Source organism: Amblyomma mixtum, chromosome 3 (assembly GCF_055824585.1).
Source record: "Amblyomma mixtum isolate Tamu chromosome 3, ASM5582458v1, whole genome shotgun sequence".
Classification (NCBI taxonomy): domain Eukaryota; kingdom Metazoa; phylum Arthropoda; class Arachnida; order Ixodida; family Ixodidae; genus Amblyomma; species Amblyomma mixtum.
Window position 1 is genome coordinate 86,316,117 of NC_143014.1, and position 20,000 is coordinate 86,336,116.

At 44.7% G+C, this 20,000-nt stretch overlaps 1 protein-coding gene and 1 long non-coding RNA gene across 18 annotated transcripts in view; one reads left to right on the top strand and one right to left on the bottom strand.

The window, feature by feature from the left end:
• Nucleotides 1-20,000, bottom strand: part of LOC149350833 (thiamine-triphosphatase-like) — a 663,235-nt gene that overhangs the window by 145,829 nt on the left and 497,406 nt on the right. The gene's annotated exons all lie outside the window — the stretch shown is intronic.
• On the top strand, nucleotides 7,677-18,761 carry LOC149350834 (uncharacterized). Of its 4 annotated transcripts, XR_016290457.1 has the most exons (4): nucleotides 7,677-8,098; nucleotides 8,774-8,863; nucleotides 12,183-12,235; nucleotides 18,304-18,761. It is a non-coding gene; the product is annotated as an uncharacterized LOC149350834 (long non-coding RNA). The 4 variants fall into 4 exon arrangements; XR_016290460.1 differs by lacking the exon at nucleotides 12,183-12,235; XR_016290458.1 differs by lacking the exon at nucleotides 7,677-8,098 and having other exon boundaries at nucleotides 8,108-8,863.

Consider the following 20,000-nt stretch of genomic DNA (forward strand, 5'->3'; position numbering starts at 1 on the left):
AAATGAGAAGGAAGGGACGGAGTCACAATCAAGATGCTGGCCAACCTCGACAAGAGTAAGAGATTCTTTTAATAACTGCTGGGTCGAAGGAAAGATACCACAGGCCTGAAAGGCGGCAGAGGTATACTTCATACCAAAGCAAGGGATAGAAATCAACACAGCGAACTAAAGAACGATCTCGCTCACATCGTGCTAGGGAAACTGTGAGAAAATAACCTACAAAAGGCTATACAAGTACATGGAAAAAGAAGGCAGAACCCCAAACACTATGGCTTGCTTCAGAACAGACCTCTCAACCCATAACATCCTCCTCGAGCTAAAAGAGAAAATAATAGATATGCCAAGGGGAAACCAAACCAAAGCTATTCTAGCATTAGATCTCAGGGGGACATTTGACAATGTTAAGCACAAGGCCATACTATCGCAAAAAAAAATAATCAAGAGTAACAAGAACACTAGTAGAGACGGCAGAAAAAGTCGCAAGAATGAACTGCAGAATCACCAACAGAAGAAGAGCCCCAAAAGAGAAAGACACCTTGCAGCTAGTACAGGCTTCCATAATCAGCAGAATTGTGTGCGTCGCGCTGTACCTTAAAATAAAAAAAACGGACAAGAAAAAAATCAGCGCACTGATAAGGAAGGCATATATAAAAGGCCCATCGCATTCCAATCAGCACGTCAATAAAAAGACTGCAGATGCTGGGAATCTACAACACGCTGGATGAAATAATTTAAGTCCACCTAACATCGCAGAAATGCGGCCTAGCCAACAGTAGGACACGCAGCGCAATGTTAGACAGACTCACACTGCCATACATAAGCACAACGCGAGACCGACATGAAGGCCGTAAAGAGCTGAACATGATCTTACAAGTAGAGACCATACCAAAGATCATGCACCCGGTACACCACGCAGGAAGAGGTGAGGACAGAGCTCAAGGCATAGAAAACAATGGAAGAACAACGGAAAAACGCTATACGCAGATGCGTGGCAGGGCCGATTGGAGGCATCATGACAATAGGAGTCACAGACTCGGATGGCAACCTCAGAAACAACGCATCAATGATGTACAGAGATCCAACTAAAGCGGAGGAGGCAGCCATTGTGCTCGCAATAAACACTCAGGAAAGAACGAATGTAATCATGGATTCGTAAGGAGCATGCAAGAAGTACACCAGGGGCAGTGCAGGCAACCATTAGGATCCTGAAGGACATAAAGCAAGCCTGAAATCGAGCAAGACTCATATGGACACCAGCGCATCAGTCCGAGGGGAACGAAGGCGCACACGCCGCACCCCGAGCACTCCTACTCAGGATAATTCCAAACAGTGAAAAGCACAACTAGTCAAACATACACCGCATACTCAGAAATCCTACAACAATATAGGCTAGACAGAAGGAATATGCGCCACCGAAGAAAGAACTACACGAGCAACTGGAAATAACACTGAGAATACCACCGCATGCTCAAGCCCAAAAATACTTCACGTAATACACCGATAAGACTATTAGCCACAATGCTCACACTGTGGCATAGAAGCGGACCTATACCTCATGGTATGGACCTGCACAAACAACACAGTAACAGAAAGAGTATAGAACCGATGATTAAGCGATGGGAGGAAATGCTCTCCAGCTCAGGCCGGAAAGGTCAGCAGGAGCTGACAGAAAGGGCCAGAGCGGCGCTGCAAGGTCCAGTGCACTCCCAGAATAGGGGGACCGACAACCGATATTAGTTCCAAGTAAAATGTTTTGCATCAGCACCCTCATCATCATTGTCATTCCATTCCGCTGCTGCGTGGGCTTCTAGTGGGTGAAGGTCATGTGCAGGGAGGAACTTCTGCAGGGTAGAGTTGAACGGTGGTTGCTGGATGGCCCTTCTGGAAGGTGAAGATGAGCGGTGAATTGAGGGTTGTGGTGGGTGGACAGTGAGCCCCCTAGCTAGTGGGGGAGGTACAGTAGCACTGCCTTCGGAGTAAAATTATTGACGTCATTGTACTTTGCCTGTTACGGCGAGCGGCGGCAACACCTTTATTGTAGCGATAGCTACACTACGCCAGCCGCTTCGCGAGGTCAGCGTGGCTGTGCGCTGAGCCGTGGCACCACCGCTCCGCCAGCTGTGCGCATGCGCGGACTGACGTCATAGCCAGCAGCTTGTGGCGCGCCGCGCGCCTCGCCGACGGTGGAGAAGACGCCGCCAGCCTCGTCAGTTGTGCGCATGCGCGGAGTGACGTGAGAGCACGCAGCTGGTGTGCGCGCCGCATTTCGAGCCTTCAGCATGGCGGCGCCGTGGCTGGTCACGTGGTGCGGAGCAGCTGCCGGCGGCGCGCCGGCGAAACCGAGTGGGGAGGAGTGGAGAGGGAGAGAGGGGGAGTCCAGGCACGTAGATGAAGAAGGAACGCCCAGCGAAACGGAGCGGCAAAAGACTTACTTTGCATTTGGACTGAGCGAGTTCCACCACTCGGCCAGCTGTAGCTATCGCGTCACTACAGGGTTAACCAGAGCTAAATCGCAGACAATTTTTTTTTATTTCGTGGCCTTTTTTAACTTAAAAAAGCTTTGTTTTCAGTGAAAGTACCCTATTTGTCGTTAGCAAGGGCCAATATATCGATACAGGTCAACTTCAGTTTGTCCTCAGTGTCCCTCTAAGCTGCATTCTAATGTTTTCTTTTCAAGAGCATGACTGCATCACCGCAGGGAACTCGTATGGTTTGTCAATCTCCGACTCTATGATGCATTAGAGACCACTTATCACGTCATTCTGGACATGATCCCCGGGGTAATCCTGCAAAGCATGTTTAAAAAAAATCACTCTGACAGCGCTTTCTATTCGGCACCTACAACTTGGAGATTGCCGCCGCGGTGGCTCAGTGGTTATGGTGCTCGGCTGCTGACCCAAAAAACGCGGGTTCGATCCCGGCCACGGCGGCTGGAATTTCTTTGGAGGAGAAATTCTAGAGGCCCGTGTACTGTGCGATGTCAGTGCACGTTAAAGAACCCCAGGTGGTCGAAATTTCCGGAGCCCTCCACTACGGCGTCTCTCATAGCCTTAGTCGCTTTGGGACGTTAAACCCCATAAACCAACCAACCAACCAAACTACTTGGAGATTTTCAAGCTATTTTGTGCAACGTGTTTGCCTTTAAAAGATGCGTAACACATGAGAGCCATGGCTGATGAATCGTCATGCTAATGCATATGCGTGTCTATCTTTGGAATAAACAAAAGGCGATATTTCCACTGCCACAAATGCAAACTGTGAAATGGCTGACCCGCGTAAATGGGTTTCTACAAATGATGAATTCTTTTCACTGCGGGACGTGCACCGTCGTATGCATGAATTCGCTTGCAGTGTAGTGCGTTTTATGTGCACCGCTATGGGTAGATGTTTTGGTCTGGTTTGGTTTACTGAGGTTTAACGTCCCAAAGCAACTCAGGCTATGATGGTTTGGTTTATGGTGTTTAACGTCCCAAAGCGACTAAGGCTATGAGAGACGCCGTAGTGGAGGGCTCCGGAAATTTCGACCACCTGGGGTTCTTTAACGTGCACTGACATCGCACAGTACACGGGCCTCTAGAATTTCTCCTCCAAAGAAATTCTAGCCGCCGCGGCCGGGATCGAACCCGCGTCTTTTGGGTCAGCAGCCGAGCACCATAACCGCTGAGCCACCGCGGCGGCACTCAGGCTATGAGGGACGCCGTAGTGAAGGGCTCCAGAAATTTCGACCATCTCGAGTTCTTTAACGTGCACTGACATCGCACAGCACACGGGCCTCTAGAATTTCGCCTTCATCGAAATTCGGCCGCCGCGGCCGGGATCGAACCCGCGTCTTTCGGGTCAGCAGCCGAGCGCCGTAACCACTGAGCCACCGCGGCGGGGCGCTATGAGTAGATGCATGCACTTGTCATTACATGTGTATACTCAGTCTGAAGTTTTATTTTAGCGTATAAGTAGAGTCTTGGTTTTGATGTTAAGAAGGTTAACGAAGACAGTTTGTAGCTCAGTGCCGGTCTGCCATCTTACTTCCTACTTTCGTTGTTTGGCAGATATACGACATATATGTTGAGCCTGCACGCTCGATAATAGAAAGGGATGAGGGGGCAGACTCACCCTTATGGTAGAAACAACACCCCTTCACCGCTATTTAAAGTCGTTGTGGTTGCCAACAGAAGTGGACGACTTTCGCCTTCATGCTGAGGAGCTTGCAGGACATGACATTTGTCGATTACTTTCTAAGCACGATAAAAGTCACGCACTCTTCCACACGCGGAATGGTGGTGTTATCAGCGGTAAGTGCATCGGCTGACGAATTCCTTTAGTATGGAACAGCAGCGCTAAAGCAAGCCGTACTTCTCAAGAGGCACTAGTGAAATTTGACTTTGTCAATTATACTTCAAGGATCCTGAATCGACCTGGCTATGATTCACTAATATCCATTGATAAAAGGCACCTTCAAATACAACACGGCAACGTGCTCGTGTACGCCTGCAGAGAGGCCTTCGTCATTTGCTTCACTTGAAGCACGACCGCATGCCGGGGCTCTTTCGAACCAGCGGTGTTGAGGAAATGCTGATACTTGCTAGCGTTAACTGAAAAAGTATCTAAATAATAGGGATTAACAAGACATATTTTGCCTAATAAGCACTTTTAGCCATTTTATTCTTTGTTATTTGCCTTCTAGCCTTTAACGAAGAATCTTCAACTTCAAACATGTGTTAAACATAGTGCTAGGGAAATAACCATTCGTCTTTCCCAAGTGCATGGAGGTTGCACCTTTTCGCAAACGAAAAGGCAGAGGCAACTGCTAATTAATGCAGCAAGAAACGAAGGGCAGCATAAATTGTTTAAAGTTTATTGGTGTGTAGTTAAGTGCTCAGAGACCAGGTTCGCAGGTACATTAGCTTTAAAAGAAGATTTTGCTAGGCTGCTTATGGAAGTAATCGTTACGATCTCACCATGGCTTGATTCCAATGATAAAGTGTTAAGGGAACCAACTGCGCCAACAACGGAGCTTAAAGAAATTGGAGAGTAAAAAAAAACTTGCAGCCGGATTCGTTTAAACCCTATTAGATATAGTGCGCTATATATTATCAGATGCAACAAAAAATTCCAGAAACCACGGAGAAATTACTTAATCTCGCAAATCTTGCTACCAGCTTTATTAATAATGGTGATTTCAGTGGTGTATCGAAGTATCGACGATACAGTGTCAATTTTGGTTCCATCTTGTATCGGCATTGGAAACACAATTTTTGGGGGTGTCGGATATCGGTGTCGAAGATACTTTTTTCAAGTACCGTGCACTGTAAAAAATTTCACACCTTTAAAGGAACAAACTGACTAACACACCCTCGCACCCGACAAAATAGGAGTTTCTGTTACTCGTGCACCCGTCCTGCACCCGTCTGCAACCTAGCATTTCAGGGGCGGGTGCATATGGTCAAAATACCCGCCAGTGCAGGCAAGGGTGTTCCTTTAAAAAATGTAAAGCTGGCTTCACCTCAGTTAAGCATGCCGGACTAATTGGGGAAGGGAACTGTAAAAAACATAAAATATAGCTGTAGCTCGTGCGTTTTATGGGACAAAATGTGTTGGCGTGGTTACTGTGACAACAACACGTGCACGTGTGAAGCAGTAACATGCGTTTTCGGCATTTTATCCACGTTTCACTGATGCATCGACGCGATTGTTAAGGCAACATTCCACATATGGCGATCCCAACTTAACTAATTATGAAGGCAGTACAAACGCTCTGACGGGGGCGATAGTATGCGCTTTTGAGGATTGCACTTTGAGCATGGTTTACATCTTTCGCACCCGAGAACATACATGCAGCGGCGAGAAAAATATTGGTTCACTCGCAGCTGAAAAAAAAAAAAAAAAGTTATTGATTTTATTACGGCCGCCGCGCCGCTGCGGAAAGTGCTGACGCACTGTCAAGCCGCTGCTAAGAGCGGCGGCCGTTCACTTCGCCACGGTCAGCGGGCACACTCAGTTTCCATGCTCAGTTTGCTCGAGAACGCCGTTGAGAGCGTTGCAATTTGGTAGCGCACGAGCGTAGTCACGTGGTATCTTTTCATATTTCGCGGGCTTTCTTTAGATGCCGGAAAAAAGGACCCCGTAGGAGATACGATGCTACAATAAACTGTATTCGTTGTTTATAAACCTGCTCTACAACCTAACGTAATGGTCTTGGCACTAAAGTGAATATATGAAAAATTGCATAATTCATCTTAGTTAATTAATTAAGCGCAATACAAAATATTCTGAGGAGCGCCACATGATGGCGAACAATGCATCGTTTGTTTCAGCTGGCTGCGGTGTACCGCTTTTTTTAAATCCTTGGTTCAAGTTACGTGAAACACCCTGCATATTTTTCAAACGGAGTACTATCAGCGCGAAATCATTCTACTTTACGCACGAAACTACGCGCAAAAAACAAGACCAAAATTAGCAATTTCTTGAAGTAACCTCTGTGTCAACTGGAAGAAAGGTAATGATGGAGACCTGAAGTTAATTAGGGTCCCAGAAGAGCTTGAGAAGCTCAAAGAGCAAAGGGAAGAAAACAAAAATTTTATTTTGCCCCGACGTACGTAGCTCTCCAAAACTGAGCGAGTAGCAGAAGGTACCTGTGCAAACCCATTATACAAAAAAGTTAAATGCTGCGGTATACAGCGTTTAATGTCTGAAAGCTAAACCTGAGCTATCGGAGACACCGTAGTGGAGGACTCCATACCATTTTCGGCAATCGTGGGTCCTTTAACGTGCACTGACATTCGCACAACACACGGACAATTTAGGCATTTAGTGCTTCCAGTTTCCGTTCTGGACAAACTAGCGAACATCGTCTACGCACAGCAGCGCACAGGACAGAGAACATGAGCTAGAACGTTTAGAACCTTAAGCGAACATTTCGATCCTCCCGCTGATCTCGTAACAGGCGCGCCGCGAGTGGAAGCACGCTGTGCGGGCCCATGAGAGCGCCAAGGGAGCTGAAGGTCTACTGGACCGCAGAAAAATCTGTCGCGATCAGACCTTGCAGTCGGCATTCGGCCTTATGTGTTGCTCTCAATCACCGCTGCGTTTTGTTAATTAATTTAAGTTTATGAAGAGCAATGCCACAGGCCTTGGAGCATTATGCCTATCCATCATAACATAGCGCCCTCCCGCTCATCTTCTACCTCTCTGAGCCTCCTCACCACGAATGCCCTGGCACCGTCCCTGTGCGGCCCTTCGAAGGTGTCGCTTGACGGTGGGGGTGCCGTCCCAAAATATGCTACGCCGTGACTGCCATACATTTCATGCTCCCTCCACTTTCGACGACGATATAGGCTACACTTTTTTATATATATTTCGCCACCATCGAAATGCAGCCGCTGGAGTGAACGTAAAAAGAAAGAAACGGCAAGGGGGCCAATTCATGGTAACTTTTGAATACGAAGAAATATATCTAATTTAATCACTTCGCATTTTCCATAACTGGTAACGGTTGGCAATCGTTGCGTATGCTGTTCCGATGATGCAAATACATTCTAGCTTCCGTACGCACTGTAAAAAACCCAATAAACTGAATTCAAAACTGAAAGTGAAACTGAAAGTGAAACTACATTTCCGCCGCTAGGCGGCCATTGGTACCGTCGGGCCTTTGTTGATTTTTTCCTGCCTGTTGAGTACGGTGTGGCGTCGGTCGTGGTGTGCGGATTTCAGCAGTTGACGTGAACTGCGCTTTCGACCGCGTTTTTCGAGGTACCGTGTTGAACTGAAGTGTTTTTTGTGCATATATAACTGGAGTAGTGCGTAGGTTCGTTCACTGCTGTCCAAGTACTCGTATCTCACGTATCGGAACAGAAGCAGCCTTTGGAGGCTCTGCCGAATGCGTTTCTTTGTTGTAGATTGGCAGAAAGGCCGGCGCTCGCTCACGGTTTAAAGGTTTGATATCAGAAATCACGGGCGAAGTTATAATGTGCGCTGTTTATGCACCAGAATGTATTTTGTAATGTAGAAACGTCCTGAAGTCGGCGTTAATGAAAAACTAGCGTTGCCGTGACTTGGAGACGCACTTCATCAGCTCGGCACGACTATACACCTGCCTCGAATGGTAAGCAATACTATGTCTTCATGCATGCTGGTTTGCATTATTCAAAGCATATTTTATGGAAGAGCGGCCTCAAGACTTGCCGCTTCTAGTACCAAAGTGCCAAGATCTGCAGACAGGCAGCTCTTTCCATGTATCCAGGAAGAGAAGCAGCACTGAACAGAGTTCGCCGAGAATGATTCTACTCAGAGCTGTTTTTGTTTTGACGAAACGAATGTTACAGAGTACTGCCTCATGCTACTTAAGAGCTCTAGTATGTGTGTTCTGTCCAATTTAAAGCCGTTTAACGCTATTTCGTCAAATTCCTTGTCCTACGGTTTATCTGCACGTGGTAATTTTTCCGCCCGTGCGTAAGGTCTATTCCGTATCTGTGCGTAAAATGCGTTGCGTCAGCGTGACGTCTGAGATAAGCTTTCAATTTTGTGTGCTGCAGGCGCTGACCACTGATCGTTTGTGCATCAGGCCATGTTTTTGTATAAATTTGTTGACGCTGCTATCTATTTTGGTTTTTAATTGTTTTTAGAACGGCATCCAGATTAAAGAATCCAGTGCTGTGCCAGCTAGGTATATTTAGCTTGCTTTTTCAAGTTTTTAAAAGCTTCATTGTTTGGCCGTAGTGACCTAATTTCTGAATTTTGGCGGCCTCTAATCGTGATGGTATTAAATGGATGTCTGCAGGGGAAACATCTACATCCACATGGGAGTCCACAGCCACAGCTTGCACCTTGTTGCCGCTGGGAAATATTCACGAGCAGTATGGAAGCAAAGGTGTGTTCTAGTTCTTGCTGCAAGCTTCTTTTTATGTTGTATGCTAGGTTCTTTTTTGGGCCATTTTCCCTTCTTTCCTTCATCAGGCTGCTTCATGAAACAGGGTACATAGCCTAACCATGCCCTCATTTATTTGTACATCCTTGCTAGTTCATTGTCAGCATGGGGTTATTGCAAACCAGTTTGAGTGTCGTTAAACGTAGTTTTCTCGTCATCATCATCATCCTGATTACACCCACTGCAGGGCAAAGGCAGTCCTTTGCCAGCTGCGGCTACCATATCCCTGCGAACTTGGTACTAGCATTTGGTGATAAAAAGTGCGCTACCACATAATGTCTTAATCTCCTCCTCTCAAAAAGTATGTGTTCACAAGCAGGAGAAGTACACAGTCCTGTGTACTTCTGCTTGTGAACGCGTCCTTTCCACGAGTGTCTCACAATTTGAAAAGAATAGGAGCTAGGCCTGGTGTGCGAGTAGTATTCTCTGCTCCAAGCAAATTGCAATATCTCCGCAAGAGTGTCAACCGTGAAGGGTTGCCACCTGCAGAATGCGAAAAGAACCGAGAATTCTCTTATGTACAAGTGCCCCAAAAATGTGGCGCACAGAAGTGAGCTATCCCGCGGAACGTGCTCTATCAGTCAAACAGGACATGCCTAAACGACTGTCTGAGCGAACACAAGAGCCCCTTAAAACCACCTCCTGAAAGCAATATGGTCAAATATTGGCTGTCGTGTGAAAACTGCACCTCTGCTTTCAGCCGTACAACCATACTGTACACGCATAAGGACCAGCACACGCGGGAGATTGTTGTTGATGCGTTTTATCCGTCAGGAGCAAGACAAATGCATCTGCAAACATTCTGTTGTGCTCAGATGCAAAGAACTATACTTCGTCTCACAAGATGTTTGCAGCACTACGGAAGGTAGAGCTCTCTCGTCCAATCAGGACTGCAGAAACGCGGAAAATAGTCCCTTGAATATTTGAGGAGCGTATGACTATTAATCAAAACAATAAGCATTGCAACTAAAAACATGGTTTGGACAGGTATATTTAAATGGTAGGGAGTGTTTCAATCACTGGTGATATTACCAGACAAAGCCCGTACGGACACAGCTCTGCGGAGTCCTGCTGCGAGGTAGTGATGCGTTGCCACTTTCCAACATGGCGTCGGTCGAGTCTGTTGTGTCTCCTGTGTGCTCTACATCGACAGTGCGCTATTTCCCCAAGCAGGCGAAGCAGGTGGCTTCGCGACAACAGAGGAACTGATCAGAACAGGTTGCGACAAAAAAAAAAAAGTGGGGCTAGTCCCTTTGGAACGGGCGTCCGCCTGTCCAAAAACAAACCAAAATAGAATAAAAAGACATCAAGTGCCACCTGCTAGAGGTAGAAAGAAGCCACCTGGACATCAGGTGGATTGAGCCACAGGCGCGTAGGAACACACTAATTTAGTGCGCGCCATCCTGATTGGACGAGAGAGCTCTACCTTTCGTAGTGCTGCAAACATCTTGTGAGACGGAGTATAGGCTACCTCAGCAGCTTAGACGGCAGGGTAACAGTTTCTTCTACATTTTTAAACATTTTTTTTTTGTTTTTATTCGCCAGCATTTTTGCCTTTCGCAGTCAATCTTTAATGCAGTGCCACATGTTTTGCAAGCTGGCAAACTGTCGCGAAAAAAAATGTTGTTTATACTCTTTTTTCACCTGTTTATTGTGTGGCAGCAATTAAGATCGTCAGTCTTGAGTCAGCGCCTAGTCTGTCTTGTTCTTTCATACCATTATAGTCATGCTGTGCCCTTCATGCTGACAAACATGTACCGACTAGCTCAAGAAAGTAACCTTTTACATTGTGGAGCCATTTTACCCATTGCATTCGCATGGTTTGAATGAATGACCATTCAGGTTGCTATTGCATATCTTTGGAACCGAACAAGCTTAAATTTTGCAAGCTTACCAAGCTCTTAGGATGCTTATGTTTGTTATTACCTGCATTAAGTCTCCTTTCCTGCTCACGTCTACAGAGGGCAAAATGCTAGACTCATTATATTGCGGGGACTATATTTGGTAGACTGGCAGGAACAATACCACCATCCAAGTGCGTAGGGGAGTGGGAGTTCTCAGTGTCACGGTTATACATCTGCACAATGTAAAGATTCAGATTGGTGTCCTCGTTGTAACTTGTAATTGTAATTTTTCTAGTGTTACAGAAGCCTCTTACAGCCCAGCCAATTTATTGACCTATATGGAAGCTGCTATATGCCTGGTGATAAGTAGGCTGTGTATTGTGTTGCTGTGCAATACTGAATAAGGTGATTCCACGCCACGTTATCCAGACTTTTGTACTCGACTGCACTTGATTTCCTACAGAAACAAAAAAATCATGGCTTATTTTATTACCATGACAAAGATTTTTAAAGCATGTTCTTGGCAGAAAAAAAGAAGTTTCGTGTCGTGGCCACAGTCTTATGTTTACAAGCAATACCAAAGCTAAGTCTTACAAAAAACTTGTTAAAAATAAACGCTTTATGCATGACTGAAACTTTTTCATATAAATAAAGGACGTGCTTTTATATCCAATAAATTGGACTCATGTATAAAACATGAAAGAAGGTACAAAAATATTGGAAATTGATATTTTTTATTCAATTTATGTTCTCATAACAGTCATTTCAACTATTTTTCTGGGTTATCCAAAAGGCAAAGAATGTGATAAAAGTGTTTCAGAGATGAAAAAAATGCAAGGCATGTCAGTCAGCTGAAAAAAAATATTTTTGAGGCATATTCAGCCGCCAGTGGCTCAGTGAGGTTGGCCTCATTTATTTTCTAATGGCTGTGACATTTCTAAAATTTTAATTGGAGCAATTTTCGTTTTAGGCGTGAAAATAATTTCGCAATTTGAGTCTACCTTCAACCCCAGCATTGCTGGCTGCTTGCTCGACACTGCGGTGCACACTAGAGCCGGCATCAAGGAGACACAAAGCTTCGCTGCACGGTGCTCCATGTGGATGCTCCTCAAATTTTGGTTTTGACATGTCTGCTGGCATGTTCGCTCACATTTTGTCAGTTTGAACTCGAGCATGACTTAAGTCCAGCGTGCACCATTGAGAGAGATAAAAAAGGCTTGATGTGGTGAAAAATGCTTATTTTAATGGTAGCACTCTTGTAAACCGCCTAGTGAGTTCACCTTTGTTTTCTTGAATCATTTGTTGGAGCACCCAGATAGCTACGACACTCTTAATGGTTTTCTCCGCCCATGTAAACAGCTTATAGAGGATCAGTATTTAACCTTTCAATGGCGTCTGAATGCTTTCTGTTGCTGCAGGGGGCCTCACACTTCCACCAATGCCGTCACAAGCGCTCTTCCCATGTGATCAGGTGAAAAAGTCCATTCCACTGAAAAGTTTAAATAATTTTCATGGTAGTAGAGGTTTTAACTCTGATTGGTCATACCACAAACAGTGCTTCCCTGTGTCGAGGAACGAGAGCCGTTCTGCCATGTGGCCCCTTCCTTCATTTTTACTTTTTGTAAATCTATCCTTCAGCAGATTTCTTTATTGCCGAAGCTGGTGGCATCGAAGACCAGCACACCATTGTATTCGTGCAGCGGAGTGCTGGTTTTGTGTAATTTACAGCTGGTGGAAAAGTGTGCTGGAGTGAAAAGGAAGCACTGAGCAGTGTCGATGTTGAACGCAGGGACTCAACTTGTAAGATTGTTTTCTCGCTTAAAACAAAAAAAGAGCCCCAAATAAACTAAAAATAAATGCCATTAAATGGTACTGTTTAAATTTCTATCTTTCATAATTTAATTAAGATCACCTCATTATGTAGTAGACTACTGAATATGTCACAAAAAGCAAATTCTCTCGACTTTAGAATCCTTTCGCTGTCTTGCCTTACATGTTTTGCTCTCTGAAACATTTTTATCACCTTTGCCTTCTCGACAGCTTAGAAAATAGAATAACTACTCTGAGAACATGAAATTTGATAAAAGATTTCAAATTTTTATATTTTGTACTTATTACATGTTTTATTTAAAACAAAATAAGTTCAATTTACTGCATTGGATATGGAATACCTTTAATTTATATAACAGAAACTTCATAGTCCTGCGTAAGAACGTTTCTTTTTATAAATTTTTTTGCAAGGTTAGGTTTGGCTATCACTTTCAAACATGAAATGGCGGCCACGACGGGAAAAAATTACTCCGCCTAAAACAAGCTGGGATAATGTTTGCCTAGGTAATGCAATAAGCCATGAATTTTTTTAAAGAAATAGAAGATTCAGTGCTAAGCCTGGAACAGTTGGCATGGAATGACCCAATGGCATATAAATGCCAACTGTGCGCTGATTTGAAGAAGCCTTTATAATATTTTTGTAGCTCAATTAATATTGCAGTGTAGGTTGAATGCAATTTTTTCTGCTTGCATAATTGGAATGGTTCCATATCATGCCGTTTATTTCGCATCTTGTATGCAAACTTGTATTGCATTGCCAATATTTTTTGCTGCTAGCATTCACCCCATGTGAATACTGCTGCTCCTGAGCAGTATACTCAACTGATCCACTGGAATGGTATCACTGTGTGTACCTTTGGTAAATTTCTGGGAAAAATGTATTCATTCACCTGGCTGCTTCGTAGTTTCATGTTTCATATGTAATGACAGATGAAATGCGGATCTGGCCTAAGGATGAATGTGGCCATTTGTTAACACCATTTTACAGTAGTGATATTTGCAAGATGATCAATTCTATTTATCTACTTTGTACTTTTGTTCACTACATGGTGCATGTATGCCTCTAAGAAAGGAAACGCGAACCAGAAAGGAAACAGCTTGGAACCCCTTGTGGTCTTTTTCCAGATGTAGACTTCATCTCTTAATGTGTGATAGTATATTAGTCTAGGCAAAGCAGCGTGCAGGGTAACAGGGCACTGACAGGAACACACAGGTACTGCGCTGACTAACAATTGAGGAATTTATCGCTTTGCTCACTATAAATACAGGAAATATGATCCAAAATACAAAAGAAGGAAAGTCATGGAATCATCATTTGGTCAAATCTGTTGGGCTTATTTATCCAGATAGTCAATTTCTTTTTTCGTTGGCGTTAGTGATGATGTGCTTCCATAGGTTGAACAATTCTTATGTGTCATGCACGTCTCTTATATCTCGGCATGAGCTGTTAATTATATTTCCTAAGAATTTTACATCATCGAAAGTGGGGGGTGCACTCACAGTTCGACACGTCTTGCTAGTTTGCTACTGTATCCTGTCTCAGTATTGCCGACTTGTTCTATTAGACAAATGTTGACACGCTGACCTTATTTCCCAACATACGACGCTCCGCATGAGAGAGGGATCTCGTAAGCGAAGCCACAGTCGCATGTTGTGAATTTGTTTCGGTGCTTCATCTTGTGTTGGCCCGTTGCATACTACGTTCAGCTACTTTCTGCAAAAAAAGCAAATGAATCCATCGCAAAGAACTTCCGCAAGCTGCAAAAGAAGGTTAAGCGCCAAACAGTGAAGAACGAAACCTAAAAACTTGTGTCAAGCCAACAACTTGTCCAAATTAGTGCTGGCTATGACGAAAAGTGATGGCCTATGCCTGAATGCCTTCGCTATTGCAAAAACACGGAACAATAACTGGCCTTTCAGAGTAATTGTCGCTGAACAAGGATCAAGTAAGGAACCCTTGGGGCAGTATCTGCAAGAATTGCTCTCCTTGTTCACCGTGGGAGACCTCTTCCTGGTGAAGAAGCCAGAAGTGTCTGCATTCCTCTCGAACAGCTGTACAGAAGAGTTGTCATCTCATTCTGATCAAGGACTAAGACTGCACGCTGCTAAATGCTGCCTTGTTTGAGACGATAACAGAAGGCATTAATTCAGTGGGAGCAGTACAATTCCAGAACCTGTGCAGAATTAATGCGGATAGATTCCTCGAGTTGCTAACCATCTACTTCCGTTCTACCTATGTAAAGTTTAATGATGTGTGCATACAGTGGCAGGGAGTATGCACCAGTTCCAGCGTTGCACTAATTCTCATTGTGCAGCTAGCCTGTCAAGATAGCCAACTATTAAAAAGCTGTGCATGGCGCCAGTTTGATAATGACCTTCCGATTTGGGGACGACTTCTTAGTAACCCACAAGCTTCATTACCAAGGGTAACACAAAGTCATTGTTGACATCTTCAAGACCTTCTCCAAAGTTCTTGCTAACTTTGAGCTGACCAAAGAAATGCCACTGGAGGTACAGCTTCCCGATCTATGGCTGTACTTTGTAGAGACCCATATGTGCTTGCGTTACTTCCCAAGGTCGAAAAAAAGGCTGTTGCTACTGGCGCACTGAAAAATATCCTAAATAGCTCGTGTATTGACCGTCAGCAAGAATTCCTTGAGGCCCACCTGACATGGCTACCTGAAGCTGATTTCCCAGATGACCTCATCTGCAGCCTTGGCTTCAGGATAAAGAAATTTGCCTGTCTACCTGTAAAAGGCTTCAGAAAGAATGGAACGTAGCTGTCATAGCATATTACTATGGGGTTTAGCTCAGCAGCAGGCGCGACGGGTTGTACTCAGAAGGCACCCCAAACCAAGTCACTCCGAGCGCTAGCTGCAGCGTGCCTGTTGTCGTCAACTGCCCAGTGTCAAAACAACGTCCTCTTCGCCTTGCAACTTGCACTGTAGCACTACCCCCTCCGCCTCGCGGAAGGAAGCACAGCCCCTGGGCGCCCTAAGGTGGTGTGAATGGTAGGGCTTAAGACAGGTGACGTGCACGAGCTTTGTGGAGTGGGCCGGGGGAACAGTGCGGGAGTGCAGGGACGTGATTTCATAGGTCACATTGCTCAGTTGCCTGAAGAGAAGACGCGGTAAGGACCCGCGTAACGAGGCAGCAGCTTCTCACCCAGGCCCACATGGTACGCAGGGAGCCAGGGGAGTACGTGGAAGCCGGGAGGGTAGTGGGCAACACGGTGATTAAGGTCATAGGTGCATGGTATCAGCCACGCACTAAAGAAAGTGGTCAGGCAGGCTGGTGTGAACTTAGTATGCAACACGCCCAGCTAGGGTGCTTCAAAGACAGCCTGGTATAAAAGAAGGCTGTCAAATCCACAGCATGCGACAGTGACTTAGGCACCTTGTTTACTAAGTTCACACCAGCTCGCCTGACCACTTTCTCTTGCGCGTGGCTGATACCATGCACATATGCCGTCACAGCTAACTTCCGTTCTTTCTGAAGCCTCGTTGGGGTGGATCAGCAAATTTTTTTCATTATCTTCAAGCCAAGGCTGCAGACGAGGTCATCCGGGAAACCAGCTTCAGGTAACTATGTTAGTTGGGCCTCAACGCTTTCCTGCTGACAGTCAATAACAATCTGTTTGAGACATTTTTTAGTGTGCCAGTAGCAACAGTCTTTTTTTCGACTGTGGGACATAACACCAGTACATATGGGCCTCTGATGTGCAGCCATAGATCGAGAAGCTGTACCTCCAGCAAGGACTTCGGAGAAGGTCTTGAATATGTGAACAATGCCGTTGTGTTGCCCTTGTTTATGAAGCTTGTGGATTACTAGGAAGTCGTCCAAAAATCGGGAGGTCATTATCAAATTGGTGATAAGCAAAGCTTTTAATAGTTCGCTATCTTGACAGGCTAGCAGGACAATGAGAATTAGTGCAACGCAGGAACTGGTGCATAATCCTTGCCATTGTATGTGCAGATAATTAAACTAAAATAACAGACGGCTAGCAACTCGAGGAATCTATCAGCATTAATTCTGCATTGGTTCTGGAATCATGCTGCTCCCATTGAATCAATGCCTTCTCTTACCGTCTCAAACAAGGTGGAATGTGGCAGCGTGTAATGTTAGTCCTTGATGACAATGAGAAGACACTCCTTCTGGACGGCTGTTCAAGAAGAATGTGGACACTTCTGGCTTCTTTACCAGGAAAAGGTCTTCTATGGTGAGCTAGGAGAGCAATTCTTGCAGATACTGCCCTAAGGGTTGCTGCCACGATCCTTGTTCAGAGACAATTACTCTGAAAGGCCAGTTATCGTTCCGTGTTTTTGCCATAAAGAAGGCATTCAGGCATAGGCCCTCACTCTTCTTCACAACCAGCCCTAGTTTGGTCAAGTTGTTGGCTTGACCTTCTTTTGCAGCTTGTGGAAGTTCTTTTCAGTGGCTTCATTTGCTTTTTCATAGAAAGTAGCTGAATGTAGTACGCAATGCTCCTAGCAAAGGTGCTTCAAAAACAGCCCAGCGTAAGACGAAGCACAGAAACAAATTCACGACATGCGACAGTGGCTTAGTTTACTACAAGATCTATCCGCCACGCGGAGCGTCCTGTGTTGGGAAATAAGGTCAGCGTGTTAACATTTATCTAATGCAACATATCGGCAATACTGAGAAAGGATATCGTAGCAAGCTACCAAGACACATATCGGACTGTGAGTGTCTATCACACTTTCGACAATGTAAAATTCTGAGGAAATGCAAGAGATGTGTATGGTACATAAGAATTGTTCAACCTGTTTAAGCACATCATCACTAACTCTAAGGAAAAAGAAATTGACTACCTGGATAAATAATCACGACAGATTTGACAAAATGACGATTCCATGACTTTCCTTCTTTGTAATTTGGATGATGCTTTCTGTATTCATTGCAAACTAAACAATGAATTCCTCAGTTATCACTGCACCTGTCTTGTCTGTGTCGTGTTATCCTGCGTGGTTTTGCAAAGATTCATGCACCAACTGGCCCAGCTCCTTTTCTTGTAGTAGTTTAGTGGCCTTGTGCAAATCTTTCTTGATGGATTTTTGAGTTTACTGGCTGCAGATATGGGAGATATGTTAACTTAGCACTGTTGCCTGCCTTTCAAGATGTCACTTGCTTGATATAATAATGAATGCATGCTTTGCATTAGTTGCAGCTGACCACTCTCATGGAAGGGGTTGTGTTGCTGACTTTGATCAGATACTGTGCTTTCTGTTGTTACAGTGAATTTTGCACATTACTTGTTGTTCGGTTTATTTTAAAGCATTTTCAAGTGCGCTATTTTCGTCTTTATTGTCATGGTGTTTTGTGCCTTTTATAGTCAGTTTACCCTCCAGACAGGCCAGTGGTTTGCACTAGCTTGTAGCAGTTCATGCAGAATTAATTGCATAACCTGACCACCTTCGTTCCATTTCATAACATCTAGCTTTTTAGCTAAAACATTGTTTGTATAATGCCGTTTAGAGCAATTTTCTCTAAACCACAGTGGCCTCTTTGGAATGTTTCAAAAAATAACAGCTGGTGCTTGCTCGCCACATGGGCAGATTTTCTTCTTTCTGTTAGCGTTAGCATGCATAATAAAACACATTGTTAATGAGCAATATGTTGGAATTTATCAGCAACATTGAACAGTGTAAACTGGTATGAAATATTTTACTGTTTTTGTCTAAAATGCAGACTCGCACCATGTATGCTGTTCACCGAAGACAATCCCGAGGTGGCTGAGAACCTGTTCGTCGAGGGAGGATGGCTACTCAGCAGGCTTACCACTGCGGCTCACTCCACAACTGCGCCATAATGTTAGGAATATGGGTGTTCAGCATAAGTTGCCTTTAGTTTGCTTTTTGCTTATTCCTGGGAGTTAGCGTCACAGTTCAAGCCTTCTTCAGGCTGGTATATAAGGCTGCACAAGCATGAATTTTTCATTGTTTGCTCTGAAAAAATTGGGAGGTAGAGTAAGTGCTATGGAACCTTATTCTTGCAGCACCATAAACCCAATAAAAGCAGGTATGGTGCTGTTGTACCTTAAAATTTTTAGTTCTTTGGATGGCAGTAAGGAATTCATTGGAGAAGCTTCTTGTGCCTTGTTTTATGGATGTGTTTTGTTCATAATAAAAATTTTCCACATTTCTGCAGTTTTGTGATTTGTTTGTCAATAAACGTTTTAGGTGCAGACCGCCTGTTTACTGCTATGAAGAGCTCCACTAATACAGGTATATTGCATTACTTAGGCAGTATAATGGTAAATTTAAAGAACGCTTAAGAAAAGTAATAAAAGTGGGAACAAATTATGAACCCATTGCATGCTTTTTTCCTGAAGGGTGTAGGGGTGTAAGAAGCGTAAAACGCCTGTGGCTCGGTGGTAAAGTGTGTGATACACCTCAACACCTTTGGGTCAAGTTTTATCATTTTCGGGCTGGTTCTTTCCTGAAACACCCCACCTTTAAGATGTATTGAAGTCACAAAACTCCTTTCTGGGCCGGGTGCAAGGGTGCGAGTTATAGACACCTGGAAACTCTTTTAAAGGTGTTTTATTTTTTACAGTGTGCCGGCACTGGCTTTCACGTCTTTGTTCTGAGGGCCATGGAAACAATGTCGAAATAATGCAATATCATGCAGGTGAATGTTCCTTTGTACATATTGGATTCATAGGGCGAAAGATCAGCAAACAGAAGCTAACCTTCTTGCCGTTTATCAATTTTACCCTTTCGGACGCTCTTATAGGCACGGCAAAGACTACCTTAAGAGCAGACACCGAATGATTATGATTTATTGTTTATGGGTTTCAACGTCCCAAAGCAACTCAGGCTATAAGGGATGGTGTAGTGGAGGGATGCAGATAATTTTGACCACCTGGGGCCCTTTAACGTGCATTGATATCGCACAGTACACGGAGCCCCTAACATTTCGCATCCATCGAAATGCGGCCGCCGCAGCCGGGATCGAACCCACGTCTTTCGGATCAGCAGCCGAGCACCATACCACTGAAAGCGGCGACACCAATTCATTCATTCATTCATTCATTCATTCATTCATTCATTCAGTCAGTCAGTCAGTCAGTCAGTCAGTCAGTCAGTCAGTCAGTCAGTCAGTCAGTCAGTCAGTCAGTCAGTCAGTCAGTCAGTCAGTCAGTCAGTCAGTCAGTCAGTCAGTCAGTCAGTCAGTCAGTCAGTCAGTCAGTCAGTCAGTCAGTCAGTCAGTCAGTCAGTCAGTCAGTCAGTCAGTCAGTCAGTCAGTCAGTCAGTCAGTCAGTCAGTCAGTCAGTCAGTCAGTCAGTCAGTCAGTCAGTCAGTCAGTCAGTCAGTCAGTCAGTCAGTCAGTCAGTCAGTCAGTCAGTCAGTCAGTCAGTCAGTCAGTCAGTCAGTCAGTCAGTC